Genomic DNA, 24,111 nt, shown 5'->3' with positions numbered 1-24,111 from the left:
TGAGAGTTCAAATTTATTATGGTTATAAATATTTTATTTTATCTTTTGATGACTATTTAACAATGATGACACTAATGTTTCTATAAGTTAAATTTGATGCATTTCAAATGTTTAAATGGTACAAAGAAATATTTGAGAAAGGAACTAGTAAGAAACTTTTTTAAATTGATATAATAGAGGTGGAAATTTTATGTCTAATGATTTTGTTGGTTTTTTTTCATGAGAATGAAATTAAAAGGAAAGTATCTTCACCTAGGACATCACAAAAAATTGTATTGAAGAGAGAAGGAATAGATCTATTGTTGATTGTGCTAGAACACTACAAATTGAGAAGTGAGTTACACAAATATTCTAAAGACAATCTATGAGTATTGTTTACACCCTCAACCAAGTCTAGTTGAAGAAAGGAACAAAAATGACACCATATGAACTCTAGTATAGTCACTCACTAAATGTAAGTTATTTCAAAATATTTTGAAGTACATCTTATATTCATAAGAATGCAAGAAATAGAAATTTTGATTCAAAAAGAAATGAAGGAATATTCCTAGGCTACTCTACTAGGATAAAAGCATATATGTGTTTAAATAAAGTGACTGACACTATGGTTGAAAGTAAAAATGCTATAATTGATGAGTTTGCAGATAACAATGGTGAGGAGAGAAAGAAAGAACCATCAGATTACAAAAAAAATCTATGTACAACATGGAGCACCTAATATTGTACCTGGACACCGAACTAAGTCACTACAATGGTACACCAAGCAACAAAAAAGGCAATTGAGCAATAGTGAAGATCTACCAAGAAACATCCTTAAGTACCCAGGCCACATATAGAGCACATTGAGTTGAATGTTGAGCCTAAGTTGAGTGATGATAATGTTAAAGAATGCATAAATGAACCTATTTTAGAAGAATATCTTAGAAGACATCATTCAAAGAAGTAGATAATTGGAGACAAGAGTGTTGGAGTTATGATAAGAAGTAAGTTAAGGTATAATACATGTTTGATTTTTTAGTTTGAGCCTAGAACTGTAAAAGATGCACTTGAGAATGAAGATTGGATCAATTATATGAATGAAGAGATAGATTAAATTCAGAAGAAGAATACATAGACACTGGTACTAAGACCCAAAGACAAAAATATGATTGGAACAAAATGGATATTCAGAAAAAAGTTGAATGAGAAAGGAGAAGTTGTAAGAAATAAAGGTATATTTGTATGTAAATGATATGTACAAGAAGAAATTTACTATAGAGAAACATTTGCACTTTTTTCCAAATTTGAAGGAGTAAGAAATCTACTTTCTTATGCATCTTACAAAAGATTAAAAGTATATCAAATGGATGTTAAGTCTAAATTTTGAAATTGAATTCTAGAGGGAGAAGTTTGCATTGAACAATATGAAGGATTTGTGAAGCCAAATCAGAAGCACCTAGTATCTAAACTGAACAAATCCTTGTATTTATTGAAGAAAGAATGAAGAGAATGGTATGAAATATTGCATTCATATTTAATCATAAATAGATTTGTAACTAGTGACAATAGTAGCCTATACTTGAAAAGCGAAGAAGATAATATCCTAATAGCTAAAATATTTATTGGTGATATTATCTTTGGAGGAAGTGAAGTAATGTGTAATTCATTTTCCGATTAGATGATTAAAGAATTTGAAATGCTTATGTTTGGTGAAATTAAGTTCTTTATTGGTTTACAATTTTATCAAATTAAAGCAAGAATATATGTTACTGAGCCTTAATACATAAAGAGACTCCAATTATTTGTGGCATGGAGGAGTGAAAACCTATTAGCACACCTATGATCATTGGGTGGAAAATTACTAAGGAATATAGCTTGATAGAAGTAAATGAGACATTGTACTAATATATGATTGGAAATTTATAATATGTAGTTCATAGAAGACTTGATATTGCACATGCAGTTGGTATAGTTGCAATATTTTTTGCTAGTCCTTAGGAGATGCACTTGAATACAATTTTTTAAAAATTAGATATTTGAAAGGGAAATAAGATTATGGATTATGGTATAAGAAATAAGGTGATTTTGTGTTAAGAGTTTATACTAATGCAGATTGGGAAAGAAATGTTGATGATAGAAAGAGTACTAGTTGTGGATCTTTATTTTAAGGAGAAACACTAATAACATGGATAAATAAGAAGAAATTTTGTATCTCTCAGTCTATTTTTGAGGCTAAGTATGTAGATGTTGCAATCAATTGTTCAAATATTGTATTAATCAAATAGTTGTTAGAAGGTATGTGAGAGGAAGTCATGGAATTTGTTATTATCTATTGTGACAATATAAGTGCTATTAACATATCAAATAATCCTTTGATACATGCAAAACAAAGCACATATCTATCAAGTATCACTATGTGTGTGTGTGTGTGTGTGTGTGTGTGTGTGTGTGTGTGTGTGTGTGTGTGTGTGTGTGTGTGTGTGTGTGAGAGAGAGAGAGAGAGAGAGAGAGAGAAATAAGTGCGATTGGTGTATGTGAAGTCAAAAGAGAAATTACTAGACATATTCACTAAGCCATTACCTAAGGATTCTTTTGTGTATCTAAGAGGTAAACTAGGGGCCCTTCCCCTATCCAAAGTTTATTACGTAAAGATGGATGTTGCATTAATTAATAGATTATTAGAAATTCTTCATGGAGTTGATGTAGGATTTAACAATTTGGAAGTTTTCCTAGAGCTATGAAGAGGTTTATAATGAAGCATACATAATCACTAAATGTAAGGTACAAGGTATAACTAAAAGTTTTTATAAGTTTCTACTTAGATCTTATAGTTAGCTTTGGAATTATTGTTAAAGGGGGAGATATGTGAGTAAGGGGGGGATTTTTCCTATGAAACAAAAAATAATAATATAGGAGAGATTTCCTATGGGAGATATGTGTAAAAAAGGAGAGAGGTAAGTAAAGGAGATGAAAGGAGATACTACATGGTATTGATGTATAAAGGAGAATTATTGATGTTGTATGATGATGATTATTGTTTTCAAAGGGAGATAGAACATGTACACCAAAAAGGGAGAATGATTTGAAGATGTTGGTGGATAAGTAAAGTATATCCAAAGGGGGGTCACTTACAAACTAAGAAACTAATCTTAATGTAGAATGAAGAACCAAATATATAAAATAGTTCATGATGTTGTAGAGTACATGTTAAAGACAGAGAGATAAATATGTTTTGGTATTTTATGTTTTAATTAATGATTGAATTTTAATGTAATAGTGAGTTTGACTAATGTGTTGTCATTGGTGCCAAAGTGGGAGATGGTTAGCTCCAAATGATAATGTTAATAATGTATGTGAAAGAGTCATATCAATTGTTATGTTTTTATTGATGTCAAGCCTTAATTGGTAAGACATTATGCTAATTCAATAGAGTACCATATCATTTTATTTGTGATGATTTAAAGAACATATAATGAATAAGTGAGTGATAATGAGTGTATGGATTTCAATATGCACTTGATGAGTTAGAATTTGACAATATAATCTTGATTTGATTGTTTTAATTGAGATCATGTCTAAGCAAGTTATGAAGTCTTCAACTAAGAAGTTAGTTTGGTTGGTGAATAAAGAAATTAGTTTTAATCAAGGTCCTAAATTTATCACTGAGCATTCATAATTGTAACCAAGCATATGAAAGAAGTAAAATTGAATAGTGTTAACTGAGCTTAGCATTAATAGAGAAAGTATAGTGTTTATCAATCTAGGGAAATAAGAACTATTTGAAAAATATTTAATTAAAGGTCGATATTAGATGGAAATATCATTTTTTAGAGAAATTTGAAGATAAGAATAGATTTAGTTATGAGATCTATGGCTACCATAATTCAAAGATGGTCTTATGAAGGATATTTAATGATTTGAACTGAAGCACAAATTTCATGATGAAGGTGTGATACCTGAGTGTCTAGGTTCAATGAACCTAAGCCAGATGAAGATCTAATAATTATGAGTAAGTAGAAAAATAAAGGAATTTGGTGAAGAGGGAAAAAAATTATATTTAAGGGGCGAATGATATGTTTGTTGGTGTTGATCAAGTTGAAGAAGAAATTTATAGCCAAGGGATAACTAAGAAGAACTATATTGTGAAGATCAAGCAAAGGAAGTATTAAGTTAATGTGTATGTGGGTGGATCAGCTAGAAGGGAGAAGAAGAAAGAAAAGAGGATGAACAGAGGATAGAGATTGAGAAAAATAGAGATCGAAACAAGAAAAGTGAGTTGCTAATCTTAACAGATTGTTTCACTATTACTTTCTAATCATTGTAGCAAAAAAACTCCAAACTAAGTGGACCTAACAAGTCTTATTTTTAAATCCATTTGTATGGTAGCATTTCATTGAATGTTTTGTAAGTCCTTTAAAGAAGATCATTCTAAATAATAAGGAGTGATAAGATCTAGATTATCTTTGGGTATCACATTTGACAATATCTATGTAAACTTTATGAGCTTGGCTCCTAACATAGCTAACTTTAAAAGAGTGAAATTTTGGGTTGTCATTTCACAAGTGGTTTTTCTCTTAATAGAGTTTCCATGTTAAATACTTGTGCTAAATTATTTGGATGGTATTTGAGTTGCATGTTAATTTCATGATTACTAGTTACTATTGTAACTCAATATATACACTAGATGATTGCTCAGATACTCGGTATATGAATTTAATAGTTTATTACAAAGATTAACTTGAATGATTCAAATATGTTACCAAGCTAGTGGATTGAAAGTTTCAAGTGTTAAGATTTTGAAAAGCGTTATAAATCCTACACGATAACAAGATATAACCAATCTGCGCCCCCCCCCCCCCAAGTTATCAAACACCCTTTCCTTTACAATGTTTTTTGGCTTACAAAAGGGAAACAAATCTTGGGAGAAGAGAAGGCTTAGGAAGAATTTAAGATTTCAAAGTACAAGAATAAGATCCTTTGTGATATTGTTCCCATAGATGCATGCCATATAATTCTAAGAAGGCCATGGGAGTATTATTTGAAGGCACATAATGATGACCAAAAGAATACCTACACTATTATGAAAGATAGAAGATCCTTTATCATGAGACCATTGTTTGATAGTCTAGAGAGATATAGAGAATTCCAAAGTCATGTTTAGAGGGGAAAATAATTCTTAGAGGTTATGAAATAGAATGACTCACCCCATACTAAAAATTGTATTCTATTTATACCAGAGGAGAAGAAATCAAGAGATAAGAAATAAGAGAATAAGAGGGAAGTTGGTCCTAAAGAAGTGAAGAATCTATTAGATAAGTGTAAGGGAGTAATCATATAAAATCTACCTAAGCAATCTCCACCAATCAAAGAGATAATTCATAACATATATTTTCCCCTAGTCCTACACTCCCCAATAAAAATGTCCTAAAAGATTACCCTTATACAAAATGAAGAAACTACTAAGAAAGTACAAGAACTGTTTGATAAGGATCTAATAAGGAAGAATTTGAGCCCTTATGTAGTCCTATTATTTTTTGGATCCTAAGAAGGAGGGGAAATAAAGTTTACGCATAGGTTCTAGGGACATTAATAGGATCATCATGAGAAATAGGTTTCACATGCCGAATATTGAGGACTTGCTATATTTTTTAGAAGGCACAAGGTTTTATTGAAAAATTGATTTAAAAATTAGCTACCACCAAATAAGCATAAGGGTACGAGATGAGTGGAAAATATATTTTAAAACCATTTAGGGTCTTTTTGAATGGAGAGTTATGCATTTTTCCTATCGAATGCCTCTAGTACATTCATGAGGCTCATGAGTGAAATTTTGAAACCATCTATATTGGAAATTTTGTCATAGTATACCTAGATGATATCCTAGTATTTGTCCAAACTATGGAAGATCATTAGAATCAATTGGATCAATTTTTGAAAAAGTTACATGAAGAAAAGCTATGGTAAAATTGGAGAAATTTGTTATCTTGCAAGAACTAGTTTTCCTTGGCTTTTTTATTCCTAATGGGAATCTAAGGATAGGTCCTAATAAGATATAAGTCATACTTATTTGACCAACACCTATAATAATTGGGGACATAAGAGTTTTTCATGGCCTTGGTACTTTAATTTATAATAATCATAAGGAACTTTTGTAAGATATGTGTTCCTATGTTGGAAACAATTAAGGGTGGACAAAATTGCATTTTTTCATGATAGGGAATGTAAATAAATAATGTTAATTATTGATGGAGAAGATATCAAAATCACCAGTTGACTCTCCCTAATTTTGATTAAAAAAATTACTATTCAATGTTGTAAGACCCCTCCTCTCATGTACTTAATAAAATGTTAAATTTATGAATGTGCCCCTTTTATAGGATATTAAAAAGGTTAAAGGTAAGAGATGACATATTTGAGTGGGAAAAATATGGTAGATTTCCTTTTGAAATTTAATTGGAATTAGGCACACATAGATATATTTCCTTGTGGTAATTTTATGAAAATGCATTTTTAAAATGGTGGCTAATGGGGGTTTGAGGATCCTTGTATTTCTTGTCTAGCATTTTGAATTCCTTACTTTATCTAAAGTATGGCGATACCCCAAAATAATTCATTGTAGTATTTTACATACTTTCATGATAGGCCTCATATTAGATATATTATATTCATACATTATAGATTTAGACTTATCAAATGGAGACTTCATATCTTTGGATGTTAGGTGGTGATTTTATATTATGATGATTTGGTATCTATGATGATGATGTTAGGATATATTTCTATACGCTTTCTAATTGATAGATTTAGATTATTATTTTGATGATGAAAATTGAATTAGGGATTCTATGGTTTAATTATATTTGACATGGCAATTATGTTATAAAGTAGAATTGGTGTTGGCTATAAATTGTATGATGTGTTAATTATTCATATATTTTATGAACATATTTAATTTCATACGAAATTGAATTTTAGATATTATTTTGATAATTGTTTGAATAATGTGAATGCAATTATACTTATTTAATTTTGTTAAGTAGTTATGTTGATTATATGTATGGTTTTCCTTGGAATATTGATGTTAAGATCTAGTGTGGAAAAATTTGACCATGGAAGTAAATGGGAGAACCAAGGTTAGTTCAATGTGGAATAGTAAAATCCAAGGATAAGCCTATGAAGAGTTGAAACCTCATTTTAGTATATTTTATTTGTAACCCTAAATGGTTGAATATTTATTAATTAATGTTTTTTTTTTTAAATATCTACTAAATTGACATGTCAATTATGTTAATGTGATGTATAATTTATACTTTCAATGCACACTTGAGAAATGTTTATGTGGCAATGACATGTCCATTTAGGGATTTGTGAGTTCCAACCTAACCTAGGATAGTACTTTGTAGGTTCCCTAAGAGACCCACTTGGGTAGGAATCCATGAGTGGATTCAAATCATATTGAACCCATAGGTGAATTCAAGGTGGGTTTTAAAGGGGTTAAATGAGGCCCTATAGTTAAGTTTGGATTAAAATTAGCTAACCCACTAGGTATACATCAGGTTGGGGGGTTATTGCTTGACCAAATAAGTATCCACAACTCATTTATGACCCTTCCAAAGTACCATTTTTGAAAAGTGACGAGTTTGGAGAAGAGGACAAGCTCATCCCCCTTTTCCCCATTTTTTCAATTACCTCTCATTTATGAGAGAGGACAAGAATGGAAGATAAGGAATCTTTAATCTTTTCCCATTATGATATTTGGTTGGGGAGTTGGTAGAAGTCCCTTATAGAGGATTTTTGGTATTATCATCTTGGGTATTTGGTCCACCTTCACCTCATTCATGGTCCATAGTCAAGTGTTTTTTCATGTTTTTTTGTGGTTATAAAATATGGATTCTATGTGTACAACCCATCTAGTGTTTGTTCTCCAAAATTGGGGGTGGACTCCTTGAGGCCTAAGTTGGAAGGTGAGCCTCAATGGTCAAGCTCTATTCTTAATTTTTAGGTTTGCATGTATAAAAAGTTGGGAAAAGTTGAAGCAAAAGGATAATGCAAGTTTTTGAAGCTTCCTAGTGTAGACAACTAAATTTGATTACATAATTAAGTAATCTTATTTTGTCATCTCCTGAGTCATTATTAATTAATTATTTAATATTTAATTAATTTACATTATCCCCTAGTTAATTAATTTAATTAATTTACTATCATCCAATTAGTAATCAAATGACAACCAATAGTTTAATTTATTAATTAAACTCGTGTATAAAATGAATAATTACACAACCCTATTTAATTTAATACCATTATCCCCATTTGATTAAATAAACCATAATAAAAATCCTCCAACCTTTTAAATAAATCTTAACCCTTCCTAAATCCTTAGTTCTAACTCAACCCAACTCGTTCACCCCTAACCCATCTTACCTTGTTAATTAAACCCACTTAATGTACCATACACTTACATTTTCCTAACATGTCACTTGTCTCCTATTTCACCCCTTAATCCAAGTCTTATCACCCCCTAAAAGTTTTCACAACCTTAAGCATGGATTAATAAATCCTAACCCAACCCAAAGTCCATCCTTATGTCCCATCTCTTATAGCCACCCCTAATTTTCTTAAAGTTGGCCTTAAATGCCCCTTACACATCCCTTATATGCCCATCTCATTAATAACTATTTTATACCCTCACATTCCCCAAAATGGTCAAATTATTTCCAAAATTCACATCCCCTCACACTCACTTCTCTTATCAGAAGTTTCACAAGACCATTGGTTGCAAGGAAGCACAATCTATGTATTTCCATATCCATGCATCCTAGTCATCCCTCACCATTATTCAATATTACATCTTGGCCATTCATTCCATCACCCATTGGCCTATACATTGAACCCCTCTCCTATCATAATTTATCCACATATTATGCTAAAGTTATATTGCCCCTTTGAAGAAAAAAATTCATCAACCATACACTCATAATGTCCAATTTTACACTCGCATCTTTGGTTTGAGAACTTTCATCCTCCATTATGGAAATCATCTTTAATCTTGAAGTAATTGAGCACACATACACCATTTTGGACTACATATCAAAATCAACAAGGCCTTTTGGAGTGTGTGCTTTAGTTTTCATTTCCTTTTCATTGTCTTATTGTAGTCTAGTTTAACTATTAAGTTATTTTGTTTTGTTGAATATTTAGCTTGCTCAATATTCACTAACACTACATTTTAGCTTATACACCTAGTTTTCAAGTGCACAATGAATAATACTTTTTTTTTTAAATGGAGTTTACATATGCAAATTTTATTATGTCTGTTGTAGGTCTATTTATTATATCTATTATGCACAAGTTCATATTTCAATACAAAACTTTTTTCTAATTTGTTTTTGTTACTTGCATTCCAGATCTTCAAAAGTAAAGCATTGGAAGTTACTCACTTGCATAGTAATACATATTAGGTGCATGTTGAGAAGGATCAGAAAACTAATTGTATTCATTAAGTTGAAACTTGAATATTATCATAATAAAGGATAGTTGAAATAACTAAAAGTTTGGAAAATCACATATGTATTTCTTTTTCCTTAGACTTGTTTTCTTATTGAAACTGCATTAAGGTTTTCCAAAGACTCAAGAATAGAAAAATATTAATCAAATAAAAGTTCTTCTTTTCCTTATGAAAGTAAAAGATATGTATAGTTTTTTTGTTCTCTTATATATGTACATATTTTTATGTATTCACTATATCATAGATGTAGATGGATATATATTACCAAAAGAAACTATATATCATTTTATAGATTTCACATGTACATTCATTTATTTGTATATATAATATCTATATATGTTATAATATTATTTTTTATGTTAAAAATAAAATACTTTTAATGCACATATTATTGTATGAATATGGCATAGTATATATATTTATACCCCTGCCTTCATTCTGTTATAAATATATATAAAAACAAGGGTGTGAGTTATTACTCATTTTTCAAAAAAAAAATTAAAATATAGTATGTATTTCTTTTAGGGTTGTGCCCTAACCTCTTTGCAAGGGAAGGGTCAATCAACATCACCCACCATGGGCAGGACATGCTCACACCATGAGTGAGGTGTGATTTATGATTGAGCCATGGCCATAACACCCACAATGGATAGTATCATAAGCCATGTTGTGGGTAGGCCAACCTCAGCAGTGGTGTCACTTCTCAAAGCCACGACATAATTGTGATGGCCCAATTTTTTTTTTCCTGCAAAAATATAATAATTTAAATTATAGACCTACAAATAGGAAAAAAATACAAATTTAAACCCTGCATAAGAAATAAAAGACAAATGTATGGATGTCATCCATCTAAAACCTTGCAACTTAGTGCAAAATTATTCCCACACCTACAAAAATCACAAAAGATTTAGGGTTAGAAAATGTTGACAAGAATGAAATGAAACTATAACATAGAAATCGAAAAGGAAACAAAATGATAAATGATGAAAAATATTTTTCAATATTCAACCCTAACCCTAATTTAAATTAGAGTTCAGGTAGAGAGATAAGAGGTAGAAAGAAAATAATAAAATTTCAAAATGATATAAGACTCATATGACCCCATAGCTACAAAACCCTAATTCGGGTTGGGTTAGCAAAAAGCAAATGGGTATATTTTATTGTGATTTTCTCTTCTTTATTTCAACATGATATTTCTAAGTTAATGTGTTTATTGTGATATTAAATCAAAAAGTAACTTCTAGATTTTTAATTTTTTAAGTTAATTAATGATAGTTGTTGTAGAGTAATTTTAAGAATGTAATTTCTATTTAAGTTGAATATCATTGCTAAGATAATATTATTTTATTGAATGGATAAATAATTTAGTGCATAGGATTTAATATTAAATATATACATATCTTCACTTTAATTTGACTTTTTAATGGCTTAAGTTCTTTTATTCTCATAAAGAAACTTATCAATTTCAAAGTGCTTTAGATTATTGGTGTAGTTTATATCAATAGGGATATATTGTTAAAGTAAAGAGATTAAACAATGTTGATATAGGTGTATTAAGGTAAATAAAACAATCTAGTGAGTTTATGATGTTATGTTCTGATAAATAAACTAATGTTAGTAAATGGTTTTAGCATAAATATTATTAATAATGAATTAGAAGGAAATATCATAATAAGGTATAGTAAGAAGTGTAGACACCTAAATCTAATTACATCATTTAAGTAATCATATTTAGTCATCTCCTAAGGAATCATTAATTAAGTATTTAATATTTAATTAATTCAATGTCATCCCCTAGTTAATTAATTCATTTAATTAACTATAGTCCAATTGATAAATTTAAATGGCAATCAAAAGTCTAAATTATCAATTAAATCCCTATTCTCCTATTAAATTAAATTATTGCACTATGCCTATTTTATTTAATTCCACACCCCCTTTTATTAAATAAATCATATAATAAATTGATCCACAACCTCTAACTATTCTTAGATCTATATCATTAGCTAAATCCAACCCATTCATCCATATTAAACTTTCTTAGTCAACTAATTAAACCTACTTGCATCCCTCTAACATCCCACTTGCATCTTAATCTCTCCTTTAATCCAAGCCTAATCCTCACCCTAATCATGTGCATAACTTGTTCAAATTTACAAGTGGGAAGATTTACTTCTGAGATGGGGGGGTGAATCAAAAGTATCTAACTTTAGCCTTTTTAAAACCTTTTAACTGATATCATTCACATACATCTAATTCATCTAATAAGCATAAAAGTAAAGACATGCACGAAAATAGATAACACAAGAATTTGGTAACCCAGAAACCCTCTAAAATGAGAAGGTAAAACTGGGGTGGGGATGACACCAACAAAGTATTCCTGTAGCAATGTGTAACTATTTAAGGTTACAAAGTTTGACCACTTCCAATGGTCTACCCTATGAAAGGCTTGTCCTGTTAAAGACTTTACACCCTATTAAAAGTGACCTGGTTAAAGGATTTACAAACACTCACTCGAAATGTTACCTTGTTAAAGGATTTAGCACCTTGTCTAAAGGCTTACAATATGGCTATTAAACCAACCTATCATCATAGGATTTTCATTCCTAATATAATGGCTAGAGAGTATTAGAAAGTCTTGACCTAATGACTTGCAATCCTTAATTACTAATTCTAGATCCTCGTTATGCTCTGTCTATTCTGATCCTTGCTTGATCTGATATGTCTCTCTTCAAAACTCTGATACTTTGTTCTTGATCAACTAAATTTTACAATATTTTTATGTTCTTTCTAAGTCTTTACACCCTTCTGCACTTCACTGTAATTCACCCATACACTTCTCTCATGTGCAAAAATAATGGGGTTTTGTCCTCTTTTTAAAGGCTTCGAAGACTTAGGGTTAGGTATGAATCTACAATCAATATTCACTCTTCATTTCCTGCTCAATTCTTTCACTTTTCCTATTGGTTGCATGCCTTCTCCATTTCTCTTATTGGTTGCATGCTGATTACATAGGTAATGCAAAAGATTCAATCTTATCTTCAAGGTCCTTCAAGATTCTTCCTAAGTCAGCTCAAAAAATGGTTTACATTTATATTTGTGTAGGCACAAACTCATATGTTGATTCTATGTTACTTGGCACTTACTAGTTGTTGATGCTCGACACATACAGTAATTTAGTATTACTCAACTCCTATTGTAATTCTATTTTGTTTATCATCTATACTTTGCTTGGCACCTATAGTGACTTGACATCACTTATCACTCAGCACTTGAACTTCACTCGGCACCTGAAGTTCACTCGGCATCTATTGAAACTTTGGCTCGACACACACTATAGCTCAACTTCTACATTATACTCAGCATCAACTTAAGAATTGGTTAAGTGTGTTGACACTCAATTGTCAAAACCAATCTGAGACCAACAATCTCTCCCTTTGACATCAGTGGAAAAAACACTTAACTAAACATTATGAACCTGATCTCTATGAGTATACTAAAAATTTTGTTCAACATATGTACAAAACTTCAAAAACTTGTTCGAAAATTCTATATACCTCAAAAAAATTGTAACTCCCCTTGAGCTGATGTGTCAATTCTGTAACCAAAATTCCACTCCTACAACCAAAGACTCTTGTGTTAAATTTGTCTCATGCTAATGTGTCTAATACTCTTTGCCTTCTCATTCTTTTGCCTCTATTTTTTCTTTGTTTGTACTCTCCTTTTGTTTCTACTCCCCTTTCACATCTTCTTGCAATGTTCACATCCTTTTGGTTGTATCTCCTTATTATTTCCTCAAAAGGTGAATATCTCCCCTTTGGATATTCTTTATTACCTCTGTCAAAGAATGTAGTATCTCCCCATTCTTATTATATTTCCAAAAATGTAATTTCTCCCCCTTTTATTTACATAATGTTTTTCTCTCCCTTTTTGACACTTATGTCAAAGGGTCCCAAGAATGAATAGAATATCTAGCCAAAAATGTTTTATTTACCTCCATTATAATCTTCAAAGAAGCATCCCAATTGTTTAAGGAAATTTCTAGTGATTTGTGTTGGATGGTTGTCTCTACTACAAGATGTAATATGCCTTCTAAGGTGGAAAGATTAGGATCTTTCTTTAAAACATTTTCTGCATAGGCCATTTCCTTATGGAGTACTTTCAGGTGTGGGGTAATAGTATATTGAATCTATATCAATTTGGCCTTGACATTGGCCTCTTCTACTATCAATACAGCTAACTCCTTCTAGGTGTGAAGTGTTGTTGCAAAATGCTTCTCACTTTGAGCTGGATCTTTGGGTTGTCGTGTGCTAGAAATCTTAAGATTTTGTTCCAAGTTTAGTATCCTTTGGCGAGTTTCTTGTGTGAAGTATGATGAGTCACACAATTTAGAGTACAATGAGAATATATTCTCAAGTACTATTTTAACTTTTTCAACTTTCTTAGCCAATTTCATTTGTGAGAGTGCTATCTCACTAGATATCTTCTCATTGAATTTCATTTGAAATTTCTTTTTAGACCACTCTAATAACTTAACATTTGTATCAAGCTCTTCATTTTGTACCTAGTCCACTATATTGGATAATTACTTCATGATGGGCTTGGTTGCATTAGGTACTGGCAAGCTGAATGCATCAAGGAATATGTCTTTGATTTCCACCAATGCTTGCTTTTGTCTATACTCATTTCTGAGTATCTCTTGTTTCTTCTTTCTCACGATTACCTCTTGCACTTCATTAATCTAAGCTAAATTCATTTTTTCGTAGTCATAAGTAGGTATGACTATTTCTTCATCAAGTGCAAGGTCTCCATAGCAAAGTACCCTTGCTAAATTTGTAGTGGTACTACATCAGTGCTCTGTTGTTTGGTAGGAGTCCCCATAGTAGGCAAGTTCACCAATGTCTGTATTGCCTCTTGCTCTCTTTCCTTAGGGGTTTTCTCCTCTTCCTTCTCTTCTTCTCTACTACCTTGATCAATAATGATGATTTAAGGAGATGCACCTTGGCTTTGTGCTGTAGGAGCATCTTGTCCTGTCTACTCCTTTGTTGGCTCCTCAGCATTTGTTATTTCTTTGACTATATGATCAACCTTAGCAATTGTATCCTATGCTTCCTACTCTTTTGGTTGATCTGTTGTAGCTATGGGAGGTTGTGAAGGTGGTTCTTGTGTGTTTACCTTCTCCCAAGTGATTTTTTCTACAAGCTTTTGCAATTCTTCCACACTCACCAAAACAAGATTTGTGAACAGTTGTGATTACAATGTGGTTTGGTAAAGGATCTTTTTGAGATCCTCTACATTCAATGGATTGATGTTCTAACTTGAGATGTTAGGAACATCCTTGATAATTATAGATGTCAGGAACATCCTTGATAATTACTATTTGTACAAGTACTATATGTGGAGGACTTAGTGGTGGCAATTGGGTGTCTTGGACACTCTGTTCTGGCTGTTGTTTTTCATCTATTGCCTCTTCACCTTGTGTCTTCTCCACTGTTGTCTCTTATTTATCTTTGTCTCCCTCTTCATCTTTTTTATTCTCCTCTTATTCCTCATCATTTTTTCCCTCAAAGGGATCTTCCTACCCTTCCTTAATATTAGTTAATCCATAAATTAATTTCCACATTTGTGTGGACTTTTACACAACATCTTCAATTTGATTTTGTAGAGTATGAAAGGCTTTGTATTTGGGTGCAAATTTTCTCCCATATTTCTTACTAGCCTTACTTATTCGACCTTTAGTAAGGTCTGGCATCATATGAGCCAATGTTGACTCATTTATTTCCTTCTCCATTTTAAGGTAGTAATGCCATTTATTCTCTACAATGGAGCTTAGCTCCTTATTCATTGAATTGTCTAGTTCAAGTGGGGTGGTCTCGAACTTAGCCATGATAGTGTAGATGGACTCTTCCACTATGTTTTGTTCTTCTTTTGATAATTTATTAAAATCAATGGTCTTTAAACCAGTTAAATCTACATTATCTCTAATGTTATTACAAACATTTTCCAATTTAGACTTGGTAGAATGCCTTACCAATCTGAATTGATCATTATCAGACTCTGTCTTTTCTTCATCTGATTTTGAAGGTGCAACATATTTTTTTCTCTTCTTTTGTTCTACAAGCTCTCCTTGCTTTGTGGCCTTTTTCTTCCCCTATTCCTTTGCCACTTGGGTTGTTGCCCTAGTATCTGCTCTTGTAGTTGGCTTGGTTGCGCTCGGCTTTGTTGCTTTCTTCTTCACCTTGGGTTGTGCAACTGGTTGTTTTTATGTTTTTCTCTTCTTTGGCTCAGCCTTGGGTGCTTCTTTATCAGCACCTTCTTCTTCTTCTACATCCTCCCCCATGCCTTAGGTCAATGCAAGTGTTTTGTAACCTTGTTCCTTTTCATCATATTTTGCTTCTTCACCTTCTTCTTCTTCTTCTTCTGTCATGCCTTCACCAAATTTGGCCTTTAACTTATTTACAAGTTTGTCTTTCTTCTTTAGTGTGGATATAGTCTTTAACTCCATATCCACCTTTGACCTTACCACATCATAAGTGTAGAACAAGATTTAGTGTGCAAAGAACATTAACAATAAGAGAAACATTCACAAACTAAAACTAAATTCACATATAAGTTTAGACAAAGAAAGCAAACTAAGGAATGCAAACCTAAGAGAGGAAACACCCCATGCTTACTTGATTTCGTAGATGTGTCCTTTGATGTGGATGTATGCTCAATATGCTTGCTCAATTTTTCTTCAATGGTGGAGATGGGTAATGGCAAATTGGTAGCCTTGTGAGCTCTCAATTTAGCATTATAAGGGTATGGTTGATGGCTTTGGTTCTCAAACTAGCATTATGACTTTACTAAAAGGATTATGATGAAATGTCTTGGGAGGGGATTTAATTTATAGGCCAAGGGGTAGAGGGATGGATGGCTTAGATGCAAGGAGAGATGAAAGCTTAAGGAGGGCTAGGATGCACTCAAAGGAGAGCACATGGATTGTGCTGGTTTAGCACCAATGGGAAGGTGACACTTGTCACAAGAAGGATGAGTGTGAGAGGATAGGATAAGGGGTTGGTTAAAGGCTTGATGAGGGAGGTTGAGCATGTAAGAGGGATGTAAGAGTCATGAGTGGGAGGGGTGTAAGAGTCATGAGTGGGCTTGTAAGAGCATTTAAGCATTTATGGGCTTCATCAAGTTTGTGGTTGGGATATTTTGACGGGAGACTTTGGTTTGGTTTAGGAAAGTCTTAAACTTGTTTAGGGAATGTGACAACATTAGGGGGTGGATTAGGCTTGGGTTTAGGATTAGATTAGGGATGTTAGAGATGTGCAAGTGGATGGCATTAATGAGGTTGGGTGAGTTAGTGGTTAAGCTTGGTTAGTATGGGTGGATGGGGTGGATTAGGCTAAATGGAGGATTAGGGATAAGTTAGGGGCTTTTAGATTTGAGGGATTTATTTATCAAATAGATTTATTTAATAAATGGGGGTTTTGGAATTAGATAGGAGAATAGGATTTAATTGATAAATGATAGGTTATTTGATTTATCAATTAGGACTATAAATGATTAATTAAATTAATCAGCTAGGGGATGGAAAAGGATTAATTAAATAAGAATTTAATTAATGATGCCTTTAGAGATGGCTAAATTAGATTACCAAAGTGGTGTAATCAAATTTAGGTGTCTACAATAGGTTCCAAAATGTGGTGCACTTTTGTCTACTTCCTCTGCTAGTAGTGTAGTTATAGTTGTTGATGCCTCATCTATATTTATTTTATAGCCAAGAGGTCTTAACCATCTAACTCTTGGTATTGTAGCTTGTATATAGATGTAGTCAATATCTACAAGAAAGCATACATCATTTACATGCTTTTCTACTAAGGAAACTGGTATTCTTAGCCTTTGCTTCATCATTTTCTTGAAGTCTTCAAAATAGCTAGTCATTAGGACCTGAAAATTAGATCCCATTTGTTCTATGTATTCATTAACTTGATCTATAATAGACCTATTTTCCTTCCAGACAACTTTACCAAAAGAAGGAAACCCATTCTAAACATAGAAGAATATACAAATCAAAATAGCACCAAACTTGCATTGGGCTCCCTTGGTTCTCCTTATTGCTACTAAATTTTCATTAATTTTTTGTAGTTGTAGTTCTACAAGATCATAGGTATGATCCTTTTTCACTAATTTATAAACCACATCCACTAAAAGGCAAGGCACACTGTTAAGTCTTTTGGATTGGTAGAACTTATGTGCAATGACTCTAATAGCAAAGTCAACAAGAGGGTCTTGAATGGTGTCAATTGTCATTCCTCTCCTATTCCACTTAGCATCGGTGTTCTTTTCAATTGTTTTCTTAGAATCACTCCTAAGGGTCTTTGGTTGATCTAGGGTTGGGTATCCTATCACTCTATGTACAATTCTCTTTGTGATTTTCATTAGACCATCCTCCAACCATAAGCTTCAATCATGTATCCTACTAAGCACTAGCGTGATCCATTCAGTCTTGAAAATTGTAGCAAATTCTAGGGCACGCGTCAAACCCTTCTTTTCAACAATTTGATACTCTTTTTTCAACACTCTAATTTCGCACAATCTCTCATAGGCTTCCCTCATCTCTATGTCTCCTATGGTTCCAATTTTTCAATTGTAACATCTTCTAACATCCTGAACCATAACTACCTTAGGGGGTATGATAAATAGGGCTCCAACTAGGTCATTTTTATATGCTACCTCTAGAATTGGCTAGAAATCTAGTTGTTTTACTTCATTGGACACTAGCTAGACCTCAAATGGTTCCTTCTCCTATGTTTTCCTAGAACCAGAAACCATTTGTGCGATCTAGGGTTTTTACACAAAGAAAATATGAAACTACGTAACTCAGCACAAACGTAAATACCTCAAAATTGATGAAATTGTGTTGAATCACTATTGAAATAAGCTCAAATATTGGATTCTCTACTTTGAAGTTGTTTTTCACTCTTTCTTGTCTTTTCTCTTCATTTGCGATGAAGAAAAATGATTTAAAATGTGATAATATACCCTATTTTCATAGAATTTATTACTTAGTGCATTTACAACTATCCACTCAACTTCTTAAGGATTTCTACATTACTTAGCTTTCATTGATTTTAACCACTTAGCATCCATAGGAGTATCCTTTACTCGGCTTCAACTAAATTTTCCTCTTCACTCGGCATCCACTACCAACTCAACTATTACTAATCATTTAGCTTCTACTATTTTTGACAATCAACTCGGCTTGTACTAAAATTTTACTCGACGTGTGAGGGAAACTTAGTAACACTTATGAAATCTTGAAGTTTTGACTTTGCATCTCTAATCATGCTAATCTCTTCTTTTCAGTACTTTCTTGTTTAGGAACTGATGTATGATAAAGCTTTGTAAATTAATTCCTCATGCCTTCTTGTACTTAGTTTGATGAAGTCCGACCACTTGACCTTTTAGGTGAAGTGATCCCTTTATTTGATGAGTTGCTCCCATCTTTCTTCTTCCATTTCTTATTCATTTCTCCTCTGATGTGTTCAATATCTACCTTCTCTTTACCTTTGTTGTTTTTTGAATTGGGTGCCTTAGACCTTGTTAGGAAATTCCTGCTGACATAACCAGTCTTCAAACAATTGAAACATGTCGTTTGAATCAACTATCTATTGTAGTTTCTACTGAAATGTGTTCTTATGCAATTTTTAAGAATGTGTCCATATTCTTGATGGTAATGACAACTATACCTGGTGTTGTAGTCCCAATTGTAGTGATGTCCATGGTTATTTCCCCTTGTTGGCTGATTAGGTGTCCACATAGGCTTTGATTTGCACTCAAAAGCTCTATGTCCATACTTCTTGCAATCATAGTAGTGGCCTTCAAATCTTGGTGTTTTGATAGTCCTAGTCTTGTAGTCATGTGCTTGATGTCCTTGCTTTTTGCACTTATGACAATGACTCACATTCTTAGGTTTGCAATGCTGATGAGTATTCTTGCTCTTGCATATATTAGAGTTATGTCCTTTTTTACCATAGAAATGACAAGTAAGTTTAGTGTTCTTACCTTTATTACTCCTTTCTTTTGTAGTCTTAGATGATTCTCCCTATTCAGTGCTGGTGTATCCTAATCCTAAAGTAACATTTCTAGCCCTAGGTGATTTTAGTAGCTGCTCAAAGTACTTGATGGCCTCGTTTGGTTTATTGAAACTCTCTGCAATCTCCTTTTCTCTTTTCAAGTCATTTTGCAGTTGTTCATTTTGCATCTTTAGTGTAGAGAACTCAATGTCCTTGACATTCAATTAATGATGTGCATTCATCATTTGGCTTAGGGTGCATAGCTGCATGTTTGAAATTCTCACAAGCTCAATTGATTTTTCTTCCAATCTATTGGCAAGGTTTCTCTTTTCTTCTTCTAGTGTAGCCTCATCTTCAATGGCTCTTTTCTTTTGTTCAGTCACCTCACAAAGCATCATGGCTTGTCATTCTTGTTTAAGTTGAGTGTTCTGATTTCTTCTATTTGAGCTCTATTCTTCTCCATTAGGTTTTCTATTGCTGCATCAAACTCTTTGGAATCTCCATTTGTAAATAGTTTTGAGGTGTCAATCTCCTTGTATTGTGTATCATTCTCAGCTATGGAAATCTCTCTTCTTCTCTTTTAGGATTTTCTCAGTTCCTCCCTTGCTTCTTCCAAAGTATGTAGAGAAAGTTGTATATCAATTACCTAATTCTCTATGGTCTTCCCAAGTTTTTAGACTTCCATTTCCAAATATTTTCTCCAAGCTATAAGGCTCCTTCTTGTGAGAACTTGGCTCTGATACCAATTGTTAGAATTTACAAGTGGAAAGGTTTACTTCTAAGGGGGGGTGAATCAAAAGTAACTAACTTTAACCTTTTTAAAACCTTTTAATTGATATCATTCACATGCATCTAATTCATCTAATAAGCATAAAAGTAAAGGCATGCATGAAAATAGATAACACAAAAATTTGGTAACCCAAAAACCCTCCAAAATGAGAAGGTAAAATTGGGGTGGGGATGACACCCACAAAGTTTCACTGTAGCAATGTGTAACTGTTTAAGGTTACAAAGTTTGACCACTTCCAATGGTCTCCCTTGTGAAAGGCATGTCCTATTTAAAGACTTTACACCCTAGTTAAAAGTGACCTGGTTAAAGGATTTACAAACGCTCACTTGGAATGTTACCCTATTAAAAGATTTAGCACCTTGTCTAAAGGCTTACAACATGGCTATTAAAACAACCTATCATCATAGGATTTTCATTCCTAATAAAATGGCTAGAGTATTAGAAAGTCTTGACCTGATGACTTGCAATCCTCAATTGTTGATTCCAGATCCTTGTTCTGCTCTATCTATTGTGATCCTTGCTTGATCTAATATGTCTCTCTTCGAAACTCTAATACTATGTTCTTGATCAACTAAATTCTGCAATGTTGTTCTGTTCTTTCTAAGTCTTTACACCCTTTTGCACTTTGCTATAATTCACCCATATGCTTCTCTTATATGTACACATAATGGGGTTTCATCCTCCTTTTAAAGGCTTCAAAGACTTAGGGTTAGGTATGAATCTACGATCAATATTCACTCTTCATATCCTGCTCAATTCTTTCACTTTTTCTATTGGTTGCATGCCTTCTCAATTTTTTTTATTGGTTGCATGTTGATTACATAGGTAATGCAAAAGAATTGATCTCATGTTCAAGATCCTTTGAGATTCATCCTAATTCAGCTCAAAAAATAGTTCACATCTGAATTTGTGAAGGCATAAACTCATATGTTGACTCTGTGTTACTTAACACTTACTAGTTGTTGATGCTCGACACATATAGGAATTTAGTCTTACTTAGCTCCTATAGTAATTATATTTTTCTCAATATCTATACTTTTATCAACACCTATAGTGACTTAGCATCACTTATCACTCAACACCTAAAGTTCACTCAACATCTATTGAAACTCTGGCTTGGCAGACACTATAGCTTGGCTTCTACATTATACTTAGCATCAACTTAAGAATTGGTTAAGTGTATTGACACTCAATTGTCAAAACCATTTTGAGACCAACATAATTTTAATCCTAGATTAATAATTCCTAATCCAAACCAAAGTCAAACCCCTCTTATACCCACACCCACATGCATTAAATGTTCTTATAGAGACTTAATGGCTTCTTACACATCTCTTACATGCTCTTACATCCCTCTTATAAACATCATCCCCCTCATAATTCCTTTGTCCCCTCACTTTCACTCCATTTTCCCCATCCTCTCACATCCTCTCTCCTTGTGACACTTGTCACAAGGCTATGGATTTGAGAAAGCATAATCCATGTGATGCTCTTTCCTTACATCTTAGCCATCCCTCATATTTTCATCTTGGCCCTCCATCATCACCTCCTTTGGCCTATAAATGAAACCCTCTCCCCTCACAATCCATATCCACTTTTATGCTAAGGTTATAATGCTATTTCGAGAGCCTAAAAACTACCAAAATACCCTTATAATGGAAGAATCCATCCATACTTGCACTCATGAATCTCTCATCCATTGAAGCTTGACCATCATTTGAGCATACATCTCCATCATTGGACACATCTACACAATCAAGAAAGCTTGTTGGGTTCTTTTTCTATGGTTTGCACTCTCTTATGCACCTTCTTTGTCTAAAATATATGTGAGCCTTATTTTGGTTTTGTGAATGTTTCAATCTTTGTTAATGTTCTTTCCATTCCAATTTCATACACTCTACTTTTTGGCACACCTGGTGGGACCCCACAAATGGGTTATTCTCTCATCTCTTCTATCTATTTTGCTTGCTTACTAACCAGCTAATGTGTTTTGTTGTTTGAATGCATTGAAATAGGATTTATTTGATTGTGCAGGTTAGATGATGTGTTTGGGAAGAAGACCAAGCTCCCTAGAACAATTAAACATCCTCAAACAGCTCCTAATAGCTTGGGAAAGTGCATTATGGCTCATTTTGGTGCTTTTATTTACTAGTTATGTGCATATACAACTTCCTATTGCACATCTATTCACTATATCAATTCTTTTAATCTATCTTTCATCACCTTTCTTCATTTTGTCTCGGGTCATCTCTATTGTTTTTCTTTCTACGCATTCATTCCTTACTATGGAGCATACATTCACTATACTCATGCATCTGTTCACTACTCTTGTGCTTCCATTTCTTACTTATGCACATCCATTCCTTAATTTTGTGCATTTGTCCACTAATTTCACACATTTTTTCACTACTTTCGTGCATCCATCCCTTAATTTCCTGGATCTATTCATTAATTTTGCACATCCATCCCTTAATTTCACACATCTATTCATTATTTTTGTGAATTCATTTCTCAATTCTATGCATCCAACCATTAATTGTGTGTATTCATTCAGTAATTATATTTATCCATGCAGTACTTCCACACTTTTGTGTAGTATCTAAATGCATCTACTTTGTATTATTGCACATCTATCTTGCATTTCAGTGCATTCATTTTATTTATCGTTACATTTTTTTCATCAGCTAACTAAGGGTTGTCTCATTTGTAGGTTAAGGAGTATTTTCACTAACATTGTGCTTGTAGGTTTTTGGTTAAGTCTTTTAATTTCTTTAAAAATAAAAATTGACCTGTTTGCTTAACCATGGTCTAAAACTCTTACATTTTAATTTGGGTATAAAAATTGATCAAATTCAATCTTGAGTTCTATAAGGGAAATCAAACAAACACAATTTTCAATAGAATGAATGACTAGATAGAAAACATAATCTTGAATGGTAAGGATCAAAGAACCATTTTCTATGAATCACACTTCCATTTGGGCATAAAATACTTTCACACAATCTCAAATGCCTAAAATCAAAGAGCACTACAAATAAATACACTTCAAATTTGGGACTTAAAAAGAATTCATGCAATCTTGAATGCTCTTAAAGTAAAATGCTCTTATTCCTATCCTTTTCAAAGCTTTAACATGTGATTTCCTTTTGTTGACTCAACTTATTTTGTTGACCATCATTGTAAAGTTGGAAAGAACGTAACATGTTAATCATGACTATCTTTAAACTATAGGTAGAAAATCTTAAAGATCCAAAGTGCAATGAACCATGTGTCTTATGTGTTTTTCAACACATCTTTGATTTTTCTTTTGTTTTTGCAAAATAGAAACATTTTAAATAAGTGACATATGTACCAAAAGTTATTAGCAACATCATTTGCAACAACCTATGAGTTCTTCTAGCAATTTCATCATCCTCTAGGAAGCGTGTCCCCTTTGGATAGAAGCTCAAACTGGTAAACCCCTTCGGCCAGTATATAAATGATAAGAATGGTAAATATTTTTCTCCATCTAGACAAGTTTGAGTGATGCATTTCTGATAGTATCCTAAGGTGGGAAAATTTTTCCATGATTTTAGCATGATCAAAATAGATTCTTAAGTGAATCACACATGTAACAACCATTTGACTTGAGTCTATGGATCTAATTACAAACCAATCTAGTATCTACCCTTTTATCATTGGTGTGTTACTCATGGTGCAAGAGAATATAAGGCTTCTCTAAAGTTCTTTGACATATGTATTTTCCCTAGTGGAGACATAAGGCTACTTTGATT

This window comes from Cupressus sempervirens, chromosome 7 (genome assembly GCF_028749045.1).
Source record: "Cupressus sempervirens isolate cs-2001-9-10 chromosome 7, ASM2874904v1, whole genome shotgun sequence".
NCBI lineage: Eukaryota > Viridiplantae > Streptophyta > Pinopsida > Cupressales > Cupressaceae > Cupressus > Cupressus sempervirens.
This window is presented reverse-complemented; position numbering follows the sequence as displayed.